This window comes from Pseudophryne corroboree, chromosome 5 (assembly GCF_028390025.1).
Source record: "Pseudophryne corroboree isolate aPseCor3 chromosome 5, aPseCor3.hap2, whole genome shotgun sequence".
In the NCBI taxonomy this organism is placed as follows: domain Eukaryota; kingdom Metazoa; phylum Chordata; class Amphibia; order Anura; family Myobatrachidae; genus Pseudophryne; species Pseudophryne corroboree.
In genome coordinates this window covers 190,414,433-190,440,030 of record NC_086448.1, presented here as the reverse complement: position 1 = coordinate 190,440,030, position 25,598 = coordinate 190,414,433, and the positions used below count along the sequence as shown (strand labels likewise).

Here is a 25,598-nt window from a genome sequence, read left to right as displayed (position 1 = left end):
AAAAGTGAAGGGTCCCTGGGACCCACTTTTTTTTTGGCTCAGCGCGATCACTGCTAGGGTATCAATATCAGCTGACAAGGTATCTGTCCAAGCTGCTACCGCGCTACAAACCCAAGCTGATGCTATTGCCGGTCTGAGCAAAGCACCCGTATGTGTATTGGAGACGGTAGAACCACCTTCTTGGATATGCGCGTTAAAGCCTTGTCCACCCTGGGCGAGGATTCCCACCGTACCCTGTCCTGTGCAGGGAAAGGATATGCCATAAGAATTCTTTTGGGAATCTGCAGTCCTTTGTCTGGAGTTTCCCAAGCTTTTTTAAATAATGCGTTCAGCTCATGAGGTGGGGGAAATGTTACCTCAGGTTTCTTTTCCTTAAACAGGTGTACCCTCGTGTCAGGGACAGAGGGGTCATCTGTGATATGCAAAACATCTTTTATTGCAATAATCATATAATGAATACTTTAGGCCACCCTTGGGTGTAACCTTGCATCATCGTAGTCGACACTGGAGTCAGAATCCGTGTCGGTATCAGTGTCTGCTATTTGGGATAGGGGACGTTTTTGAGACCCTGAAGGGCCCTGTGACACAGTTAAAGCCATGGATTGACTCCCTGCTTTTTCCCTGGACTCTGCTTTGTCCAATCTTTTATGTAATAAAGTCACATTTGCATTGAAAACATTCCACATGTCCAACCAATCAGGTGTCGGCGTTGCCGACGGAGACACCACAATCATCTGCTCCACCTCCTCCTTAGATGAGCCTTCCGCTTCAGACATGCCGACACACACGTACCGACACCCCCACACACTCAGGGATATATCTATATGGAGACAGTTCCCCCAATAAGCCCCTTTGGAGAGACAGAGAGTATGCCAGCACACACCCAGAGCCACCGGACTGGAATAAAATCCCAGTAGTACAGGGCTTTTATTGTAATATATATATATATATATATATATATATACACACACACACACTTCACTGCGCCAATTACATGTGCCCCCCCCCCTCTTTTATGCCCTCTGTAACCGTGTTCAGCAGGGGAGAGTCCGGGGAGCCAGCTTCTGCAGTGTGCTGTGGAGAAAATGGCGCTGGTTAGTGCTGGAAGGATCAAGCCCCGCCCCCTCACCGGCGGGCTTCGGTCCCGCTCAAATTATTTATACTGGCGGGGGTTTATTAATATACTGCCTCTGCAGTATCTATTTTATATGCCAGTGTCCCTTGAGGTTAATAATGCTGCCCAGGGCGCCCCCCCTTCCCCCCCGTACAGTGCCTGTTTTGTGTGATCTGTGTGGGAGCTGCGCGTTACCTCAGTGAAGATCATGAAGTCTTCTGCCGCCTTTGAAGTCTTCTTTCTTCTCATACTCACCCGGCTTCTATCTTCCGGCTCTGTGAGGAGGACGGCGGCGCGGCTCCGGGACGAACGGCGAGACCTGCGTTCCGACTCTCTCTGGAGCTAACGGTGTCCAGTAGCCTAAGAAGCAGAGCCTATCATTTAAGTAGGTCTGCTTCTCTCCCCTCAGTCCCACGATGCAGGGAGCCTGTTGCCAGCAGTGCTCCCTGAAAACCTAACAAAAGTCTTTTTCAGAGAAACTCAGGAGAGCTCCCCTGCAGTGTATCCAGTCGCCTCTGGGCACAGGATCTAACTGAGGTCTCGAGGAGGGGCATAAAGGGAGGAGCCAGTGCACACCCATTCTATTCTAAAGTCTTTAGAGTGCCCATGTCTCCTGCGGGGGATCCGGTCTGAAGATCGACAGTGTCTAGGTCGACAATGTTTAGGTCGACCACTATAGGTCGACAGTCACTAGGTCGACATGGATGGAAGGTCGACAGGGTTTCTAGGTCGACATGTGCTAGGTCGACAGGTCTAAAGGTCGACATGAGTTTTTCACATTTTTTTTCTTTTTTTGAATTTTTTCATACTTAACGATCCACGTGGACTACGATTGGAACGGTAAAGTGTGCCGAGCGAAGCGGTAGCGGAGCGAAGGCACCATGCCCGAAGCATGGCGAGCGAAGCGAGCCATGCGAGGGGACGCGGTGCAGTAATTTGGGATCCCGGTCACTCTACGAAGAAAACGACAAAAAAAAAATCCTCATGTCGACCTGTCGACCTAGAAATCCTGTCGACCTTCCATCCATGTCGACCTAGTGACTGTTGACCTATAGTGGTCGACCTAAACATTGTCGACCTAGACACTGTCGATTTGATGAACCACACCCCTCCTGCGGAGCCCGTCTATACCCCATGGTCCTTAGGGAGTCCCCAGCATCCTCTAGGACGTAAGAGAGAAAAAAAAACAACAACCACCACACACCTCACATCTCTGTGGTATTTATCAAAATAAGTTTTCACCTACTACTAAAGCCAGCTGAAATAGGCAACAGCGCTGTTGACGCCATAGTTACTGTTGATGTTAAAAGAGGCCTATCTTAAGCTGGGTACACACTTGTCCAATACTCTGGAGATCCGGCTCTCCGCTGACCAGTTATTCAGACATTGGACAATTGTGACTATGTACCCTCAACCAACCAATCCTGGCAGCCTGTCAGGTCTCCTGGTTTTTAAACATGTTTATAAGCCAGGAGACCTGTCTGCCGACCAATGCTGTAGTGTGTAGGCTGCTGACACTAGAGCTGGCAACCAATCTCCAGTCCCAGCAGCTCAGCACACCATCAATGTGGCAGCATAGCTGGATCTGGAGGGATCCAGGCCCCGTCAGCCATTACTGAAGAGTTCGACAGTGGCTGTCCACCGCTGCTCTGCGAGGCCAATGGTGATTTCCAGTTCAGAAATGGTGCCGGCTCTCTAGTTGCACCATTTTTAAAGTTGAAGATGGCCAAGGTGATCAATCACATCGAATCTTATCATTTCCCCGCCCCTCGTGCCAGTTATTAGCCAGAGCAAGGCAGCGTCTGTCAGTCCGATGGCAGAGGAGCAAGCAAGAGCCCCTGAAGACATCAGAAGATCTAGAGTTTAAAAGTCACCGCTCACACCCTCCCCCCGACCCCCCCCCCTTCCCCCCGAGGTGAAGGTTTGTCTAATAAATTATAATCTTATGGGCATAATTCAATTGTTTTTCCACCAGCAGACAGTAGATGGCGCCACTCTTCAATTGTAGCTATGTTTGGGTGCAATGGTTTCCCGCATCTGCATTTCACCTCACATACCCCAGGGGTGGTAAGCTGAAATGAGTAAAAAAAAGTGATCCATTTGGGCACCCAAACGGCACTTTTCGCGATCGTGGCCTCACTTTGCCCGGGTTTAGCTGCTTTACCTGGCTAAACCCGCTTAGCACGAAAAAAAAAAAACTACATACAATTGGATATCGCCCCCACGATCTCCCGTCACTTTAGATGGGAGTTCGGATGCGATAATCAATTGACTTTTTTTGTGTCGACCTTCACGTTGACCTTTTTTAATGTCTACATTCTGTATCACACCCAGAGACTACTAGGTAGGACGGATACGGTTTATCTGCCAATATTTCAATTAGCAAATAATAGTGACAGGTATGTCACATATTATTAATATGCCAGATATAGAGCATAAGGTCAGGTCACGTAAAAACATATGAGGCATTATACAAGATTATTACAGATAACCGAACCATACCCCTGATGGCTAACCACCAGTAAAAGAAGTTATGCCGTGTCTACACATTAACCACAGGAAATCCAGCATGTAGATTGTGCCTAGTAAGCACACAAGTGAGGGAGCACTTTACAGGTGTCTAAAAAGCTAAATTCAGCAAATTACAGAAAGATGATGTTCCTATTTTTAGAACCATCCAGCTCCTACGGTAATACATACAATAAAGCACAATAAGTTTCTATTAATGATCACTTTAAAATCCTTTGAAGAATAAACACCGCTATCCATATTGTATGGTTGATGCGGAAGCTAAATAGTAGTCCCCACACGTACGTAACATATACACTCTTCTTTTTGTCCACATTCAAGTGTACTGTGTGAAGATGCCTATACGCGCAGAAGCAATTCCTTACAACACTCAGGCATCTGTACACTAGCCTTAACTCTGTGCCTGCATTGCTTCTGGGCGTATAGGCATCTTCACACAGTAATGGTAATGAAGATCTCCTGCACAATGCCAGAAACCGGTATACTCCATTCCATGGGGCATACAAGCTGCAGTGTACACTCATGCCTCAGGTTACTACTCAACTACAGTACACGCCGGGAATAAGTACCCATCTGCCTGTGTACATCTATATGGGCTACTAACAGTGCACTGCCTTCCTGTTGCTGGCTCTCTTACCTGCGATACCTAAGAAGATTGAGCTGCAGCAGACATACAGTAATGCAGGGCCTATAAAATGGGTTATTAGTAAACATCAGGCCCCCACTTAAGAAACCTCCTTTTATTAGCAGAAAGTGGGGAAAGTGTAAATAATTGTAACCATGGTCAATAAAATAAGATTTTACTCACCGGTAAATCTATTTCTCGTAGTCCGTAGTGGATGCTGGGTACTCCGTAAGGACCATGGGGAATAGACGGGCTCCGCAGGAGACAGGGCACTCTAAAGAAAAGATTAGGTACTATCTGGTGTGCACTGGCTCCTCCCTCTATGCCCCTCCTCCAGACCTCAGTTAGGGAAACTGTGCCCGGAAGAGCTGACATTACTAGGAAAGGATTTGGAATCTAGGGTAAGACTCATACCAGCCACACCAATCACACCGTACAACTTGTGATAATTATACCCAGTTAACAGTATGAACAACAACTGAGCCTCATTAAACTGATGGCTCAGAACAAAAAACCCTATAGTTAAGCAATAACTATATACAAGTATTGCAGAATTCCGCACTTGGGACGGGCTCCCAGCATCCACTACGTACTACGAGAAATAGATTTACCGGTGAGTAAAATCTTATTTTCTCTGACGTCCTAGTGGATGCTGGGTACTCCGTAAGGACCATGGGGATTATACCAAAGCTCCCAAACGAGCGGGAGAGTGCGGATGACTCTGCAGCACAGAATGAGCAAACTCAAGGTCCTCCTCAGCCAGGGTATCAAACTTGTAGAATTTTGCAAACGTGTTTGATCCCGACCAGGTAGCAGCTCGGCAAAGTTGTAAAGCCGAGACCCCTCGGGCAGCCGCCCAAGAAGAGCCCACCTTCCTCGTGGAATGGGCTTTGACTGATTTAGGATGCGGCAGTCCAGCCGCAGAATGTGCAAGTTGAATCGTGCAACAGATCCAGCGAGCAATAGTCTGCTTTGAAGCAGGAGCACCCAGCCAGGATAAACAGCGAGTCAGTTTTTCTGACTCTAGCCGTCCTGGAAACATAGATTTTCAGGGCCCGGACTACATCCAGCAACTTGGAAGCCTCCAAGTCCTGAGTAGCCGCAGGCACCACAATAGGTTGGTTCAAATGAAACGCTGATACCACCTTAGGGAGAAATTGGGGACGAGTCCGAGTCCTCCATTCTGCCCTGTCCATATGGAAGATCAGATAAGGGCTTTTGCATGACAAAGCCGCCAACTCTGACACACGCCTAGCCAAGGCCAAAAGCATGACCACTTTCCACGTGAGATATTTCAACTCCACGGTCTGAAGTGGCTCAAACCAATGTGATTTTAGGAAATCCAACACAACGTTGAGATCCCAAGGTGCCACTGGGGGCACAAAAGGGGGCTGAATATGCAGCACTCCCTTAACAAACGTCTGAACTTCAGACAGTGAAGCCAGTTCTTTTTGAAAGAAAATAGACAGGGCTGAAATCTGGACTTTAATGGAACCCAATTTTAGGCCCATAGTCACTCCTGACTGTAGGAAGTGCAGAAATCGACCCAGCTGAAATTCTTCTGTGGGGGCCTTCATAGCCTCACACCAAGCCACATATTTTCGCCATATGCGGTGATAATGTTTCGCTGTCACATCCTTCCTAGCTTTTATCAGCGTAGGAATGACTTCAACCGGAATGCCCTTTTCCATCAGGATCCGGCGTTCAACCGCCATGCCGTCAAACGCAGCCGCGGTAAGTCCTGGAACCGACAGGGCCCCTGCTGTAGCAGGTCCTGTCTGAGAGGCAGAGGCCAAGGGTCCTCTGAGATCATTTCTTGTAGTTCCGGGTACCAAGTTCTTCTTGGCCAATCCGGAACGATGAGTATAGTTCTTACTCCTCTCTTTCTTATTATCCTCAGTACCTTTGGTATGAGAGGAAGAGGAGGGAACACATAAACCGACTGGTACACCCACGGTGTCACTAGAGCGTCCACAGCCATCGCCTGAGGGTCCCTTGACCTGGCGCAATATCTTTTTAGCTTTTTGTTGAGGCGGGACGCCATCATGTCCACCTGTGGCCTTTCCCAACGATTTACAATCAGCTTTAAGACTTCTGGATGAAGTCCCCACTCTCCCGGGTGGAGGTCGTGCCTGCTGAGGTAGTCTGCTTCCCAGTTGTCCACTCCCGGAATGAACACTGCTGACAGTGCTATCACGTGATTTTCCGCCCATCAAAGAATTTTTGTGGCTTCTGCCATCGCCATCCTGCTTCTTGTGCCGCCCTGTCGGTTTACATGGGCGACCGCCGTGATGTTGTCTGACTGAATCAGCACCGGTTGGTTTTGAAGCAGGGGTTTTGCCTGACTTAGGGCATTGTAAATGGCCCTTAGTTCCAGAATGTTTACGTGTAGGGAAGCTTCCTGACTCGACCATTGTCCTTGGAAGTTTCTTCCCTGCGTGACTGCCCCCCAACCTCGGAGGCTTGCATCCGTGGTCACCAGGACCCAGTCCTGTATGACGAATCTGCGGCCCTCGAGTAGATGAGCACTCTGCAGCCACCACAGCAGAGACAGCCTGGCCCTCGGGGACAGGGTGATCAACCGATGCATTTGAAGATGCGATCCGGACAACTTGTCTAACAGATCCCACTGAAAGATCCTTGCATGGAACCTGCAGAATGGAATTGCCTCGTAAGAAGCTACCATCTTTCCCAGGACTCGCGTGCAGTGATGCACCGACACCTGTTTTGGTTTTAGGAGGTCTCTGACCAGAGATGACAACTCCTTGGCCTTCTCCTCCGGGAGAAACACCTTCTTCTGTTCTGTGTCCAGAGTCATACCCAGGAAAAGCAGACGCGTCGTAGGAACCAGCTGCGACTTCGGGATATTCAGAATCCAGCCGTGCTGTTGTAGTACTTCCTGAGATAGTGCTACTCCGACCAACAACTGCTCCCTGGACCTCGCCTTTATAAGGAGATCGTCCAGGTACGGGATAATTAGAACTCCTTTCTTTCGAAGGAGTATCATCATTTCGGCCATTACCTTGGTAAATACCCTCGGTGCCTTGGACAGACCAACGGCAACATCTGGAATTGGTAATGGCAGTCCTGTACCACAAATCGGAGGTACACCTGGTGAGGTGAGTAAATGGGGACATGTAGGTAAGCATCCTTGATGTCCAGTGATACCATGTAATCCCCCTCTTCCAGGCTTGCAATAACCGCCCTGAGCGATTCCATTTTGAACTTGAACTTCCTTATATAAGTGTTCAAGGATTTCAAATTTAGAATGGGTCTCACCGAACCGTCTGGTTTCGGTACCACAAACATTGTGGAATAGTAACCCCGTCCCTGTTGAAGGAGGGGAACTTTGATTATCACCTGCTGGAGGTACAGCTTGTGAATTGCCGCCAGTACTACCTCCCTTTCCTTGGGAGTGGCTGGCAAGGCTGATTTGAGGTAACGGCGAGGGGGAGTCGCCTCGAACTCCAGCTTGTATCCCTGAGATACCACTTGTAGGACCCAGAGATCCACCTGTGAGCAAACCCACTGGTCGCTGAAGTTCCGGAGACGCGCCCCCACCGCACCTGGCTCCACCTGTGGAGCCCCAGCGTCATGCGGTGGATTTTGTGGAAGCAGGGGAGGATTTTTGTTCCTGGGAACTGGCTGTCTGATGCAGCTTCTTTCCTCTTCCCCTGCCTCTGGGCAGAAAGGATGCGCCTCTGACACGCTTGCCTTTCTGAGGCCGAAAGGACTGTACTTGGTAATACGGTGCTTTCTTAGGCTGTGAGGGAACGTGAGGTAAAAAAGTCAACTTCCCAGCTGTCGCTGTGGATACATGGTCCGAGAGACCGTCCCCAAACAATTCCTCACCCTTATAAGGCAAAACCTCCATGTGCCTTTTAGAATCGGCATCACCTGTCCACTGCAGAGTCCATAATACTCTCCTGGCAGAAATGGACATCGCATTAATTCTGGATGCCAGCCGGCAAATGTCCCTCTGTGCATCCCTTATATATAAGACTACGTCCTTTATATGCTCTATAGTTAGCAAAATAGTGTCCCTGTCGAGGGTATCAATGTTGTCTGACAGGGTATCAGACCATGCTGCTGCAGCACTACACATCCATGCCGAAGCAATTGCAGGTCTTAGTATAGTACCGGAGTGTGTATATACAGACTTCAGGATAGCCTCCTGCTTTCTATCTGCAGGCTCCTTTAAGGCGGCCGTATCCTGAGACGGCAGTGCCACCCTTTTAGATAAGCGTGTGAGCGCCTTATCCACCCTAGGGGATGTTTCCCATCGTAACCTATCCGTTGGCGGGAAAGGGTACGCCATCAGTAACCTCTTAGAAATTACTAGTTTCTTATCAGGGGAACACCATGCTTCCTCACACAATTCATTTAACTCATCAGATGGGGGAAAAGTCACAGGCTGCTTTTTCTCCCCAAACATAATACCCTTTTTTGTGGTAACCGGGTTTATGTCAGAAATGTGTAAAAAATCTTTCATAGCCGTAATCATACATCGGATGGCCCTTGTGGACTGTACATTTGTCTCATCTTCGTCGACACTGGAGTCAGACTCCGTGTCGACATCTGTGTCTGCCATCTGAGCTAGCGGGCGTTTTTGAGCCCCTGATGGCCTCTGAGACGCCTGGGCAGGCGCGGGCTGAGATGCCGACTGTCCCATGGCTGTCACGTAGGCAAACCTTTTATGTAAGGAGTTCACACTGTCGGTTAAAACCTTCCACATATCCATCCACTCCGGTGTCGGCCCCGCAGGGGGTGACATCACACTTATCGGCTCCTGCTCCGCCTCCACGTAACCCTCCTCATCAAACATGTCGACACAGCCGTACCGACACACCGCACACACACAGGGAATGCTCTGACTGAGGACAGGACCCCACAAAGTCCTTTGGGGAGACAGAGAGAGAGTATGCCAGCACACACCACAGCGCTATATAAACAGGGATTTACATTAACAAAGTGATTTTTCCCTATAGCTGCTTAATATACTCAGTTTGCGCCTAAATTTAGTGCCCCCCCCCCTCTCTTTTTTACCCTTTGAGCCTGGAAACTGCAGGGGAGAGCCTGGGGAGCTGTCTTCCAGCGGAGCTGTGAAGAGAAAATGGCGCCAGTGTGCTGAGGGAGATAGCCCCGCCCCCTTCTCGACGGACTTCTCCCGCTTTTTTATATACTTTTATGGCGGGGGATTATGCACATATACAGTTTATTAATTAGACTGTATTATGTGCTTTTTGCCATGTAAGGTACTCTAATTGCTGCCCAGGGCGCCCCCCCTCCCCCCCAGCGCCCTGCACCCATCAGTGACCGGAGTGTGTGGTGTGCATAGGGAGCAATGGCGCACAGCTGCAGTGCTGTGCGCTACCTTAATGAAGACCGAAGTCTTCAGCCGCCGATTTCCTCCGGTTTCTTCCGTCTTCTGGCTCTGCAAGGGGGACGGCGGCGCGGCTCCGGGAACGGACGATCGAGGTCGGGCCCTGTGTTCGATCCCTCTGGAGCTAATGGTGTCCAGTAGCCTAGAAGCACAAGCTAGCTGCAAGCAGGTAGGTTTGCTTCTCTCCCCTAAGTCCCACGTAGCAGTGAGTCTGTTGCCAGCAGATCTCACTGAAAATAAAAAAACCTAAATACTTTTCTTTCTAGGAAGCTCAGGAGAGCCCCTAGTGTGCAACCAGCTCTGGCCGGGCACAGATTCTAACTGAGGTCTGGAGGAGGGGCATAGAGGGAGGAGCCAGTGCACACCAGATGTAGTACCTAATCTTTTCTTTAGAGTGCCCAGTCTCCTGCGGAGCCCGTCTATTCCCCATGGTCCTTACGGAGTACCCAGCATCCACTAGGACGTCAGAGAAAACAAAGTTATAAAAGTATGAATAGCGTGTATGATAACTTCAAAAAGAAGCAGATAGTTCGAGGTGCAGCCAAGTCCCAGACAACAAGGGAAGCGGCAAGTGTCAAGAAAAGAGGCGAGAGGGAAGACAGTCAGTGGGCGTAGAGAGAGAAAGAAAACCATTTAAAAAGGGGAAGGAATCGGTGTAACAGAGGAAGCAGATACAGAGCAAATGTAGAGAAACAGTAGTGAAAGTGAAATAGCAAACAGTCTAATAGTTATATTAATCCCAACAAGAGAGAGATGGTTTAGAAGAGACAATTGAAACAGATTACCATAAAGAAATATTCTACAGCGGGGAGATTAAAAAGGATAAACTGGTATATTGTAAATTAACAAAGTAGTCAAGGGCTTTAGGGCGTGATAGAGAGAAGTACGCTATGCAACTGCTATTTTCTTGACAGCACAACTGCTGATATCAACAAGCTGCCGGCAAAGAGACAACCACCAGAGCCATCGCAACTCATTTGCAATTGCGCACACATAGGCAGCCTATACGCAAGAGCAGGGAACATCATGCTGAAGGGTAGCCCTATGGCTGCGCAGATGGGACCCGGCAGTAGTCACCCAGGTGCCATGTTTTTGTACATTAGAGGTCAAAGCAGACGATAGATACATGCCCAGTAAACGGCAATGCGTTTTAACAACCACTGCCCATTAACACCCTCAAACGGTCACTTCCTGTCAAGCACTTTGCAAAGGAATCCTCATAGCGTGCAGGTTTTCATTGGCACCTTGATGCATGCGCAATGCAAACGTAAACTCAGCAAATGCGGAGTCCAACGATAATCCCTCAGTTCTGTGGAACATCGGTTTTGCATACTTCTCTGAATCAGGCCCTTAAAGCAGACTTGGCCAGGGAAGAGCATAACGGCACCTACAGCACTGTCCTTCAATAAGTGGCCCTCGAGCTGCTATGGAACTGCTCATCCCAGCATGACTTTACACCATTTTGCTATTAGGGCATGCTAAAATGGTGGCAGAGCATGGTGGGATGTGTAGTTCCACAGCAGCTGCAGGGCCACATGTTAGATACCCGATCTACAGTAATCTAAAGGGCACATTTTATTTGTAAAAGTAGATTTTTTATATTACAGGTTGAGTATCCCATATCCAAATACGGAATATTCCGAAATACAGACTTTTTGAGTGAGAATGAGATAGTGAAACCTTTGTTTTTTGATGGCTCAATGTACACACACTGTTTAATACACAAAGTTATAAAAAATATTGGCTAAAATTACCTTCAGGCTGTGTGTATAAGGTGTATATGTAACAAATGCATTCTGTGCTTAGATTTAGGTCCCATCGCCATGATATATCATTATGGTATGCAAATATTCCAAAATACGGAAAAATCCGATATCCAAAATACCCCTGGTCCCAAGCATTTTGGATAAGCGATACTCAACCTGTATATATATTTTTATTTATTTGGAGTGGGGGGGCGTTCTAAAAGTGACAGGGAAAGGAGAGCAGGAGAGAAAGGAGGATGGATGAGCAGAAGTGGAAACAGCAAACTATCAGGACAAGAGGGACCTCGGCTTCAGATGATCAGTTGCCAAATTAGGAAACCAAAGTTTTCCACAGACATCGCATCTAAAACAAGACCAACCTCACTCAGACTGCACCCAAAGATGCACCAAGCCAATTTACAATCCACTCAGAGCTCAGCGTAACCACTTGGTACAGAAACAACTACACGCACAATAGAGGGAGTGCAGAAATACACCTATTCCTGTCTATGTGAACAACACAAAAGAGTCTATTTATCAAGCAGAGAAAAGCCCTTTGCGGAAAACAGGGCTTTTCTCTGCTATGGGCTTTACACAGAGCTGGTTATTGCTTCTATATATTTGTGTGATGTAACTGGTACGCTTCCATGTTAAATTTAGCGTTTACTGTATTGCCGATTGTACAGCATCGCACAATCTGGAACTAAAAACACTGTTAAAGGCAATTGCTAATTAACAGAAAGTGCTTTGCCCACAGTGGCGTCACAATGCGGGTGCGGCCCACACCCAGGTGTTGCACCAAAATGTCGGCTCCTCCGCAGTGACAGGAGCCAGTTGCTGCAGTGTGAAAGTCTGCTACAGCACCTGGCTCCTGTCATAGAAGAGGAGCCGACAGCGCTGGCAGGCAGTCTCCGGGGGCAGCCCAGTACAGCCCGGCCTCCCTGGAGATGCTGGGCACACCTCCAGAGTGACGATCCCACTAGGCCACGTCCCCTTTATGTACAGGCACGCCCCCTTTTGCTGCAAGCCCGTCCCCACAGTGAAGATTACGTGAGGACATGCCCCCTTTTTATGGACACGCCACCTTTTGCCACAAGCGCGCACCGAATGTCCGCGCACCGGGTGTCACCACACCCGGTGACGCCTCTGTCTGCTCATATGTACCTTTTAAAGTATATATTATGGTCAACAAATTATTTAAGTCAATTGGCTCTTTGGAGACCTCCCAATGACATAAAAGTATATGTATTTTCTTCCCATTCTGCTTTAAGGTACGACGGGGTGTCGCAGCCGATACTGACTATATTGTGCTCAGAGGCATGTAGTCAGTATCTACCCTGCCTGCACCCACTATATTTATACACACGGTGTGATATACACTATGTTTCCGTGCGATATGGACTATATAGTCCATATCGCACAGAAAATCACACCGTGTGTAAGCACCTTTACATACTTTCCAAACCAGATTACAGCATTTTTTTCAGGGATTTTTGTTTATAGTACATATTTATTGTCACTAAGGGCCCTGTTACACATGCCGAAACACTAGTGTTAGAGGGTACTTTTAATAACGGGCCCGATGGGACCACCCAAAGGTGGGCATACACTATACAAACACTGGAAATTGGACAAAACTTGTCGTTTATTATTATTATTACATTTTATTTATAGGGCGCCACAAGTGTTTCGCAGCGCCGTACAAAGGACAGTACAGGGAGACAAAACTTAGCATAACAGTAAATAAATAACAAAAATGGAGTGCAGGTAACAAAGAGCAACACGATTCTCAAAACATAATACAGCTTAGATGTAAGTAGCGAAGAAGTAATCATTGTACTACTTGGGGCTGGGGGCCATAGATAGAGATGAGCCTTTACCAGCAGGAGAGAAAGCAGGTAAAGATGGTCGCTGAGTGAAATGTGTCAAGAAGAGGGTTTAGACAAGAGGAAAGAGGGCCCTGCTCTGAAGAGCTAACAATCTAGTGGGGAGGGGCAACAGACAGATGACATGAGATGCAAGCAGGTAGAAGCCTGATGGTGGTATGCAAGCAAAGCAGAGATGTCCAAGGCATGGGGGAGGGGGAGGGGGGAGCAGCCTAAGGACTAGGTTATGCATTGGAGGGGTACGCTTTGATGAATAGGTGGGTTTTTACACAAATTGGTTAAATCACGGACAGGTTTTGTCCATTTTCCAGTGTTTAGCAGCAAATGGTCGATTGACATATTTTCTACTGCACATGCGCAGTGGCCATTTTGGAAGCAATTTTTTTACCACTGCTCGTGCAGCTGCAACGCCCGTCGTGGGACTCCAGAAAGGTGAGTATTAAAACAATATGGGTGCAATGTGCGCAGTGTGGCCCCCCCTGGATCCAGGGGCCCATGTACACCGCACACATTGCACCCATGACAGACGCCTAGGATCCAGGATCCCTCCGCAAGCAAACTCAGGTCACGCATGTGCACCGGACAGACACAGCAGTGGTATTACACTACTTCAGCAGCAGGATTTGTGGACACAGGGAACAGCTGCTTTTCAGAACTGGCATCCCCATTCTGAAGCAATGCTGAATTGCTCTGGTAGTTAAGAATCCACGGCAGCATCTCACAGCGAGTTGGATACTTACCAGCGGCCAATAATCCCAGATAGTAAGGAGGCCCCATAATCTCAAATATTTGAGTTGCTAGAAAATCCCTTTTATTGAGGACACATGAATTACACATGTTCTGAGGCTGGTAGAATTCAAGTCTGCATTAGACCTGGTTCTCATCTGCCACAGAACCTGTGTAATTCATGTGTCCCTGATTAAAGGGTTATTACATAGATGCACCACAGCTGAAGTACGATGGGTACAGCTCAAACTTCTCTGAAGTTTATCTTAAAAATGTTCCCTTTTAATACACTATAATTTATAAGTCACAAAATAACAGCAGTAAATATGACATTACTTAATGTACACTATATCATGTTATACATGAACAGTCACAGATCTAGCTGAAAACCTGATTGTCCCTAGAAAACAGGGACTGTACAGTGTACACAATACAAAGACAATATCATGTATATTAATGCTATAAGCGGAGAACCACAGTAACTGGCAATAGCATTTATAAGTGGAAATCAGTGACTAGGAAGTAACACACAGCAGCAGCTTCATCGCCCTAAGGGGACAGACAGCCAAGGAGAGGCGTCTCGGCAGACCCCAGCAGCACACGGGCAGCCATGTTACAGAACCGATCACTTACCGACGTACTTGCACAGACACTAGACACAGCCGGCCATGGACAGACCACACAGCGTATGGGAGACAGGTCACTTCCCTAACTACCGGCTGCAGGCCGTGACTAACACCAGGGCCCTGGCCGTCTCATGACTTGGGTGCTGCCAATCAGTGGGATTTAGCGCAATTATCCACATTTCCGCTAGGTGGTGCTGCAGATCAATGTCTGCTCAGCTCAACACCTGAAGCTTCTTCAAGAGAGTGTCTGTGGACTGTGGCTTGCTGACTGGTGTGTGAGGTGCTGATAGGGGCTGCTCAATGATAGAACCAAGGGGGATATGTACAAAGGGGAGAGAAGTGTCAAATGTGCTATAAGTTATAGCCTATAACTCGTGCTGCTTGATGCTTACATCGAAAGTGTAGCTGTAAACATCTAATGATTTTGCCATCACCGCACTATTGTAAGTTGTCGGAAATCAATCAGCTGTTACCAGTGGCGTAAGTTCGTCACCGTCGCCCAGAGGCAAGATATATATTGGTGCCCCCCTATTTCCTATATTAATATAACACATTTTACAAGTATCACATCCAGGATTAGAAACCACAACCTATTACACTGGAAGCAGACACCTTACTGATGAAGCTGTTTGCTCCTGTATAGGAAATATGAGAATTTTAACTATATGAAGATACTTCTCTGACAATTACACGTAACTTCATATAGTTAGAATTCTCATGCTTCCTCTACAGGAGCAAATAACTCCATCAGTAAAGTGTCTGCTGTTAGTGTAACAGGTCATGGGTTCTAATCCTGGGTATGACTGCTAAGAAATTTGTGATTTAAAATATAAGACAATTAAATCACACACACACATTATCTACAGTATAATAAAAAGGGTGTGACTTGTAAGGTGCAGGGACCAGTGAGGAAGTCGGCCACTGAAAAGACAGCGACAGCTATCAATTAATTCAATGGTGTCACAGAATGGGAGGAGAGGTTCAGAGCAGGAGCTCGGCGGCAGATGACTCCGTTGCCTCCCAGAGTTCTGCCTCTGGCTGTTACTACTTGGGCAGGGCCAGCTTTACCATTAGGCAGCTTTAGGTGGCTGCCTAGGGGTGTCGGCCTCTGGAGGGCACCATTGATTTCATCTAGCAAAAAACTGAAGGATGTCTCTATGCAACTTCTTCCTATTACACTGCGCTGGCCCCTGCTATGGGTCTAATCAGGTGCAGCCGCCACTGTCAGGCTGTACCACATATACCCCTTTCAACCTGCACAAATAACCCGTTATCAACCCAGCATATTTCCAGGTCGACACGGGTTGCTGTGCGGTGTGAAAGGGCCCATGGCAGGTTCCCGGGTCGCCTGATTCAACCTGGGAATAAAACAGTGTTATTCCCGGATTGAATACCAGGTCAGTGGCAGTGTCGATGCAACCTGGGACCTGTTCACTACACAAGGAGAGGCGGCGCGGAGATGAGCTAATCTCCATCCCCGCCCCCAATGACACCGCAGTCCCCGCCCCTGTATAGCAACCTGACCCGGCAATATGCGAAGGCAGCGTGTAGGGTCAAATGCCGGGTCCCACCCGGTAAGGACCCGTTTCCAATTACCGGGTGGGACCCGGCATTTGCGATGTGTAAGGGGTAATAGTGACTCAGCGCTGCCAACACATGTAACCAGGACCGTAACTAGGGGTGTGCCGAGTCTGCTCTGCACACTGCACATATTTAGTTATTATTTATTTACACTGCACATATGCAGCTCATATGCCATACTTGCCTAATTTGCTGCCCCCTCCTGCGGGAGGAGGCATCGTTGTAGGCACATGGGGGCGTGGCCAATGGCAAGATGGGCTGTCCAGGGGCATGGCCAGGAGGCACGGTGGGCTGTCCGGGGGCGTGGGCTGCGGGGAAGTGGGCAGTCCGGGGCGCAACACGATTGCGCCACCGTACGTCCACCCCCGCTACACAATGCCGAGAAAATAGGCACTGTATAGCGGGGGGCAGAGCTACGATGGCACGATTCAGCCCAAATCGGATCCCCTCGGACCGACCACTTGTTCTCTGCTGTGTGCGGCCGAGGGGTGGGGTGCTGATGGGCCGGCAGGGAAAGCGGGAGACTTGTCCACCTTTTCAGGGGGCCAGGGGAGCCTCCCAGCCATTCAGGAGGGTAGGCAAGTATGACATATGCCCTGTGGCATTCACACCTCTAAATACATTAAAGCAGTGGGCAGCGCTTTTGCAGCTGCCCGTCCATGTGCTCCACCCCGTCCCGTCTCCCTCAGCATCTCTCCCAGTCCTAGCCCAATTCCACAGATCCGCAGTGTTTTGGCGGGAAGGCTTCAGTGACCTGCACCTGTGAGGGAAGCCGCTGCCGTCATGGGTGAGAGAGCTGCTGCTGCCAGGGAAGTCCGATCCGCTGGCGCTGTGGATGTCAGAGCTGCAGCCGCCGGGAATGTCAGGTTCGTCGTCGGGGAAGTGAGAGCCGCTGCTGCCGAGATGTCAGAGCCTCTGGGGTTGACAGAGCGGAGTAGGGTTAATTAATTTTATTAAAAATATCGGGAATATGGTGGTTGAGATGCCGCTGTTGGTATTCTGACCACCGGCATTCCATACCCAACCCTAAATACCCCCACCAGACCCATATATAGTATATACAGGGACTGCCTGAAGCATATGCAACCGCGTAGAGCACCGGACAGTGGAGGGCACCGCTGCTGACAGTGAGTGAGTCACCGTCACTCACTGTACAGCGCCATGGATGCCCACCTTCCATACAGGATGCTCACTCAGAAATGCACAGCTGTGTGACGGGCTCCCACCATGCCCTCTCTACCGGGCCACCCGGATCACACTGGGGAGGGAGCGGCCGGGGCCTGTGCAACCTAGCAGCCGCCAGGCCGGGTCAGCGCTCCAGGACATGTGGCTCCTCTACCAGCTGCTGGGCTATGTGGGCGGGTGCTGGGTGCAGGTGTGCTGTAACTGAGCTCCCCCACATGCCAGGGACCCCCAGTGCTATACCCATCCCCTCACAGCACTACCTCTTCCCCTGTAAACACCAGGGACGTGCAGCCAGGGGAGGCAGTGCCTCCCCTGTAATTAATGATTAGTTTAATACAAAGAAGATACTTATGACACATATTCTGTGTCATGGGTGTAGTATGGTATGCCGGCGGCCGGGCTCCTGGCGACCAGCATACCGGCGCCGGGAGGCCGACCGCCTGCATACTGACAGCGTGGCGAGCGCAAATGAGCCCCTTGCGGGCTCGCTGCGCTCGGCACGGTGGCGTGCGACGCGCACCACGCTATTTTATTCTCCCTCCAGGGGGGTCGTGGACCCCCATGAGGGAGAAAAAGTGTTGGTATGTTGGCTGTCGGGATTCCGGTGCCGGTATACTGTGCGCCGGGATCCCGACAGTCGGCATACTGAAGACCACCCCTGTGTTATAAGTATCTCTTTTATATTAAACTAATCATTACTACTGTTTAAATGGGTTTGGGAGGCACCGATTGTGGTGCCTCTAGTTGTGAATGGGAACGGGGGGCGGGCCAAGCCTTGGGCTGTAAAAGCCCATTGAAAATATAATGAAAAGCGGCACCTACTAAAGTGCCGCTTTCATACAGGGACGTGCTTTCAATCCATAAAAGCACGCCCCTGTCAGTGATGCCAGATGTGATTGGCCAGCGGATCCGTCACTGGATTATATAAGTCAGCGCGAGGCAGCGGCTGTCAGTCCGACAGCGGAGGAGGAGCAGTGAAGAGCTCCTGAAGATTGAAGACGCCGTGGAAGTCCTGGATGGGCGGTGGCCATGCAAAAGAGCTTAAAGGCCGCCACCCACCAGGTGAAGACGCTGGAAGCCCTGGGCAGGTGGCGGCCATGCAAAAGAGCTTACAGGCCACCGCCTCCCAGGCGAAGACGCCAGAGGAAGACGTCGGAAGCCCCGAGCAGGCGGCGGCCATGCAAAGAGCTTAAAGGCCGCTGCCTCCCAGGTGAAGAATAATAAATTTTATTTAAAAACCGTGTCTTGTATTTATTTTAATATTTTCTTTACAGGTGGACTACAGGTGCCAGCAGGCCGCTTAATGTCTGGGTATGCTGGCACTTGTGGTTCTCCAAGTGCCAGCATGCTGGGGCAGGTTCACTGGGACCTGTAGGCCGCCTGTAAAGAGCAATATTACTGTTCTTTACAGGTGGACTACGGGTGCCAGCGGGCCCCTTAATGTCCAGGCATGCTGGCACTTGTGGTTCTCCAAGTGCCGGCATGCTGGGACCTGTAGGCCGCCTGTAAAGAACAATATTATAGCATGAACCCCACATCCACCGCCACCAGGGGTGCGGGTCATAGCACTGGGCTATCAGCTGGTTGTTGCTCAGGAGGGGGGGACCCCTCTTAAATTTTTGGGGTCCCCACTTTCTGAGGAATGCCAACCCTGCGCTTACTGGTTTGGGAGGGTGATAATGTTATGGCAGGGGGACCCTATACAGAGTGTCTCCCCTGCTATGGCATTATCCCCCCTGGCTGGTCCAGCCTGGTGCTTGTTTTAGTGATGCAAGGGGGACTCTACGTTTTTTGTTTTTTTTAAGGGGGGGGGGGGGCGGTTGGGTAGCAGCAAGTGCCTCCCCAGCCACTGACCTCACAGCACGTCACTGGTATACACTGACCCCAGGCCGGGGCAGTCTCTTATTTACTGCACTATCATGTGTCACATTGTATCTATGTGTCTCCGGCACTGTACTACATTGTATCTGTGTGCCTCTTGCACTGTGTATGTTACATTATAGCTGTGTGCCTCCTGTAGTGTGTACATTGTATATGTGTGCCTCCTGCACTGTGTGTCACATTGTGACTGTGTGCCTCTTGCATTGTGTGTGTCACGTTTTATCTGTGTGTCACATTGTGTCTGAGTGGCCTACTTGCTCTGAGTCATGGTGTTCATTTGGTCCCCACTGCTCTGTTTTGCTGTGTATCTGTTTGTCCTACACTGAGTGTGTGACACACTATGTTTTGGTATGTCTATGTGCCACATACTATAAAGATAATGTAAATGATGCATGGAGAGAAATGCGTTGATGGCACTGTTTTGCATACATTGTCCACATAACACACATCATTGTTCCCAGCTAGGCTCTGTACTCAGGAAATGCTGTCACATATTACTAGTGTGCAGCTGGGTGAACCATAGTTTGCCAGTTTAAATTAAGCACCAGCTAAAGCTGATGGGCAGCCAGTGTCCCTCTCAAACTTTACATTTGGCCCCCCGCTATTTCTGACGCTACTGTGAGGTGTAATGTGAATTGGTACTATTCTGTGGCCAGACCTCATCCCCATGAAACCACGCTATATATATATAAAATATTTTTGCTTGCCAAAAAAATAGGCACGGGCCGGCCCTGAGTATATATTGACTTAAGGAGGGCACCCGAGCATTTTAAAGGGACATTAACGCGAGTGCCGACCTTTCATCGCACTCGCGTTAATATAATGTATCTTACATTGCTCGGTTGAGTACACACTATACACAACACTGTGTTTTTTTATCGTAGTATATTTATTCATATTTAGTTTATAAGGAAATTTTAGCAGCACTTGATATATTTGTGGTGGCTTTATAAGCGTTTTAGATTGTGTTGTTATTTTTTCCGTTCACAGGTCACCATAGTAACCACCCGGCTTCCTCTACCCTTCCGGATGGTTGGTCACGTGCTGCGTTCCATACAGCCAACGCCAGATGCGGTCACAGTGAGGGAGCAGTTCAGGTGACCTGACTGAAGGCTGCGGCGAGTAAAAATGGCCGGCGCTGTGACATCATCGGACGGGGACTCGAGGCGACCGGAAGGTGGGCTAGGCGGCCTGGACGGAGTTCACTATTCAAGGTAAGATTGTTCACGTTTGTATTTGTTCTTGAAAAAAGAAAAAAGTCCATTAAGACTGAAACGTTGAACTATTGACTATGTCCGTCTCATCATTCGTCTATTTCAAGTCTTGTGAGTGCCGCCTTCCAGTGTGTTTATATATATATATATATATATATATATATGCGTGCAAAAGTCCCGGCACTCCTCTTATACTGTGTGCATGCTGCGGTGCCTTCCCAGGGGAACACATCCTCTATAGCATAACGTGGAAGAAAGGCGGCACTCAAGCAGTCTTCATAAACAGAATAAATAGGTCAGCTTTAATAGACCAACATGTTTCGGGGCTCTACCCCTTCCTCAGGGCCTCAACAACCCTAGCTGAACCACAGATGATACATTTATACACCAACATTAACAAACAATCAAAAACCCTAATGTGACTCACCTGCTCATCGGCGCCGTTCTGACCGTCCGGACGCTCGGCAGCGCTCCCGCGTCGCCCTTCCGTGACGTCATCAAGCTGTGCCAGAAGTCCGTCACCATGACAACTCCAAGGCACACTCATTCGTCGCTGGGGGCTCTACTCCAGGTCTCACGCTGCCGGCCCGTGACGTCATCCGGCGGCGCGTCGCAGGACGGTAACTAAGCAACCAAAGGTAAAAGAAATCAACATGAAAATACATGAAAATACAAAACAATATGTACAAAACATTAAAGAACAAAAGAATAACTATTACACCACCATGCTTAGAGTAGATATATCCCAGCCATATTAAAATGACCATATTCAAGCATAGGACCACAGGCAAAATAAATAAAGAAAAAATAATAAAGAAAGAAAGAAAGAAACATCACTAAATATAACAACAGTGACTCAAACTCCTACTGGTCATGGTTGATGGGATATCAATTACACCTGATAATGGTCTATGCTGAGTGAAGCTAGCTGACTAACCCTGAGAGGGCTAAATTTAGAGAAAACACTGTAAACCAAGGTTCTCATTCAGCCCCCGGGGTGATAACGAGCTTATAAATCCACCTGGATTCGCGCTGCAAGAGGGCTCGGTCCCTATCTCCCCCTCTCATCGTTTTAGGAACGTGATCAATAAGGATGGCTTGAATACTGGCCACCCCATGTTTAAACGCCAGGCAGTGGTGAGCAAAAGGTTGATCACTACTACCTTTCTCAAATGCTTTTTTTATGGCGCTTCTATGTAGCGCCATGCGTTCCCGAAACTGGCGTACGGTCTTGCCGACGTAGGCAAGACCGCATGGACAGGTCAATAGATACACTACATGGGTAGAGGTACATGTGAGGCGATACTTAATGGCTAGCTTCTTCCCAGTGAGGGGATGATTGAAAGAGCCACCTGTCATAAGCGTGTTACAGGTGGCACATCCAAGGCATCTGAAGCAGCCCAACTTAGTTCTTAGAAAATGAGCGTCCTGTACGCCAGTCATACGTGTTACATCCAGTTTGACTATGTGATCACCAATGTTCCTACCCCTGTGTCACAACTGAGGGCCTGAGCTGACGGGAGGCAGCCTCAGTTGTAGGGGCTGAGATGTAACGGAACCTGGGAGGTTGTATCAGACCCCTAGACATGTAAGTAACATGTAGAATAACTGCCCGAAGGCGTGACCACGACAACCAGGATAAAAGTCAATGATGTTTATTATGACAAACTCCGTAACACAGCAGCAGTAAAAGGAAACATAAAAGTCAACAGAGGATAAATACAATTCCTGGGTACTACAGGGTGGCAAGGGCCACAGGCACTGGTAGTGTGAGACAGTTCTTATAATCTTTTAGTTGGAAAGTCCTTACCAGGCCTGACTGTAGCAATGGAGAAAACCCAGGATCGTACCAGCTGATGTTCCAGGAAAGGCTGGGCTGCTGAAGGTAAAACGGCTGCTGTGGATACTGGCTGGAACCAGACTGTTGTTGGTACGGAGTGGATACTGGCTGGAACCAGTTAAATAATAAACGAACTTGAGAGCGATGAAATAATAATGAAGTTTGGAGTTTGAGAGCGGTGAAATAATAATACCGGTGGAGAGTGGTAAACTGCAGAAAAGGACACCGGCCCTTTAAGAGAAGCTATACACTGCTGGAAGCTGGGCTGGAAGCAGGTGATTGTTTGAGAGCGGTGAAATAATAATACCGGTGGAGAGTGGTAAACTGCAGAAAAGGACACCGGCCCTTTAAGAGAAGCTATACACTGCTGGAAGCTGGGCTGGAAGCAGGTGATTGTTGTAGCTGGAAACAGGTGAGTCCAGAATGGATCGGAGAGTCAGGCTACACCGCAGATGGAATGCTGGTGCGGGTCTCTATAGCAGAAGTCTGGAGACAGGAGCTGGAACCTGGAAGACAACCACAGGAGAGAGACAAACTGGAACTAGGTTAGACAACCAAAGCACTGACGCCTTCCTTGCTCAGGCACAGCTTACTTATACCTGCAGCAAGGAAGGGGTTGGCTAGGCAATTATGCAAATCAACAATACAGACAGCAGATTGGTGGAAATGATCAGATGACAAAATCCAAGATGGCTGCACCCATGCAGACACTTGGAGGGAAGTTTGGTTTGTAATCCATGTGAGAATTGAAACAGTAATGGCGACGCCGGCCACAGGAGACAGGAGACGCCAGACTGACAAGCGCACATTTAACCACGCGGGCACAGCGGAGGCCGCGGCTGATGAAATCACCAATCTGACATTCTGCATGTGGAAACTCAGGAACAGCGGGATCCGGTCCTGGAACGCTGAGCCAGCCTTAGGAGGCATCTGAAGGGTAAGTAATGGCGTCCAGATACCCGGATCGTGACAGCACCCCCCCCTTTAGGAGTGGCCCCAGGACACTTCTTAGGCTTTAAAGGAAACTTTGCGTGGAAATTTCGGACCAAGGCAGGAGCATGGACGTCTGAGGCATTGGTCCAAGAGCGTTCTTCAGGACCATAGCCCTTCCAGTCAATGAGGTATTGTAACTGACCGTAACGGAAACGTGAGTCCAAACTCTTGGCCACCTCGTACTCGACTCCCCGTTGAGTCTGAACTTTGGGAGCTGGAGGAAGTGCGGAATGAAACCGATTCAGGATCAGCGGTTTCAACAAAGAAACATGAAATGTCCTGGGTATTTTCAAGAAGGATGGTAACTGTAACCTGTAGGCAACAGGATTGATGACTTGTTCAATCTTGAAGGGTCCGATGTAGCGAGGTGCAAATTTCATGCTGGGAACTCTCAACCTCAAATTCTTCGTGGACAGCCACACACGATCACCCACCTTGAGAGCAGGAACCGCTCTACGCTTTCTATCGGCAAACTTCTTATACCTGAATGAGGCTTTAAGCAGGGCTGCGCGGACGTTCCTCCAGTTATTTGAAAACTGACGCAAGGTGACATCCACTGCTGGAACAGAAGTTGCGGGAAGCGGTTGGAATTCTGGGACTTTAGGGTGGAATCCATAATTAATGAAGAATGGTGTAGAAGAAGATGAGGAATGGTATTGATTGTTGTGGCTGAACTCGGCCCAAGGAAGGAGTTGAACCCAGTCATCTTGAGAGGAAGACACATATATACGGAGGAAGGCCTCCAAGTCCTGATTCACCCTCTCGGTTTGACCATTGGTCTGAGGATGGTAAGCCGTGGAAAACTTTAACTTGACTTGGAGGGCTTGACACAAACTTCGCCAAAATTTGGCTACAAATTGTACTCCACGATCCGAGATGATCTCTTCAGGAAGACCGTGAAGTCGGAAGATCTCTTGTATAAACACTTGAGCCAACTTGGAAGCTGACGGAAGACCGGTGAGAGGGATAAAATGTGCCATCTTGGTGAACCGGTCAACTACCACCCAGATGGTATTAAACTTGTTGCAGATAGGTAGATCGGAAACAAAGTCCATCGACAAATGGGTCCAAGGTCGACGGGGTACAGATAATGGAACCAGTTGCCCCGCAGGCGACTGGCGGGAGACTTTGTGTTGGGCACACTTTGGGCAGGAGGCAATAAATTCAATAACGTCCTTCTTCAGAGTTGGCCACCAGTAGGACCTAGAAATAAATTCAAGGGTTTTCTGAATGCCTGTATGTCCAGCAAAACGGGAAGCATGGGCCCAATGCATGAGCTTCTTCCTTAGAACTGGCTTAACAAAACTTTTCCCTGGTGGAGGCGTAGAGTCCATCCCTACCGTGGAGAATGCCAACGGATTAATAATAGGATGCTTGTCTGCAGACTCGGACTCATTTTCTTGCTCCCATGAGCGGGAAAGGGCATCGGCCTTACGATTCTGAGAACCCGGACAGAACTGGAGTTTAAAGTCAAACCTAGAGAAGAAAAGTGCCCATCTGGCCTGACGAGGATTCAGACATTGTGCGCCTTTGAGATATAAAAGATTTTTGTGGTCGGTAAGTATGGTGATTGAGTGGGAAGCTCCCTCCAACAGGTATCTCCACTCCTCCAGAGCGAGCTTGATGGCTAGCAACTCCTGATCGCCAATGGCATAGTTGCGCTCAGCTGGGGAGAACTTCCGGGAGAAGAAACTGCAAGGATGTAGATGTCCATCTTTGGCCCTCTGGGATAACACTGCTCCTACTCCAACGGAGGAGGCATCTACCTCTAAGATAAAAGGAGAGTCAGTGTCGGGCTGTTTCAGAACTGGTGCAGAGATAAAACCGTTGCTTCAGAAGGTGAAAGGCCTGTGTAGCTTCCTCGGACCACTTGGACGGATTAGCACCTTTCTTGGTTAATGCAGTGATAGGCGCCACAATGGTGGAAAAGTCTCGTATAAATTTTCTATAATAATTGGCGAACCCTAAGAACCTCTGGACCCCATTGAGGCTTAAGGGTATAGGCCAATTCTGGATTGCTTGGAGTTTCTCAGGATCCATCTCTAGTCCGGAACCGGACACAATGTAACCTAGAAACGGAATGGTTTTAACTTCAAACACACACTTCTCCAATTTACAATAGAGGTGATTGACACGGAGACGGGAAAGAACCTCTTTTACCCAGAAACGATGATCTTCGAGATTATTAGCAAAGATGAGGATGTCGTCTAGATAAACCACGACATGGCGGTACAAGATGTCCCTGAAAATCTCATTCACAAAGTGCTGGA

General features: G+C 48.8%; 1 protein-coding gene across 4 annotated transcripts in view; it reads right to left on the bottom strand.

Annotated features, from left to right (window-relative positions):
- The window catches only part of CPVL (carboxypeptidase vitellogenic like), a 392,151-nt gene that overhangs the window by 336,031 nt on the left and 30,522 nt on the right, over positions 1–25,598 (bottom strand). Inside the window, exon 1 of one of the 4 annotated variants that reach the window (XM_063921968.1) lies at positions 14,642–14,805. The exons of the other annotated variants lie outside the window; for them this stretch is intronic. The gene's annotated coding sequence lies outside the window, so the exon portion shown is untranslated. Of the gene's footprint in view, positions 1–14,641; positions 14,806–25,598 lie in introns of those variants that run through there. 4 annotated transcript variants of the gene reach the window in all.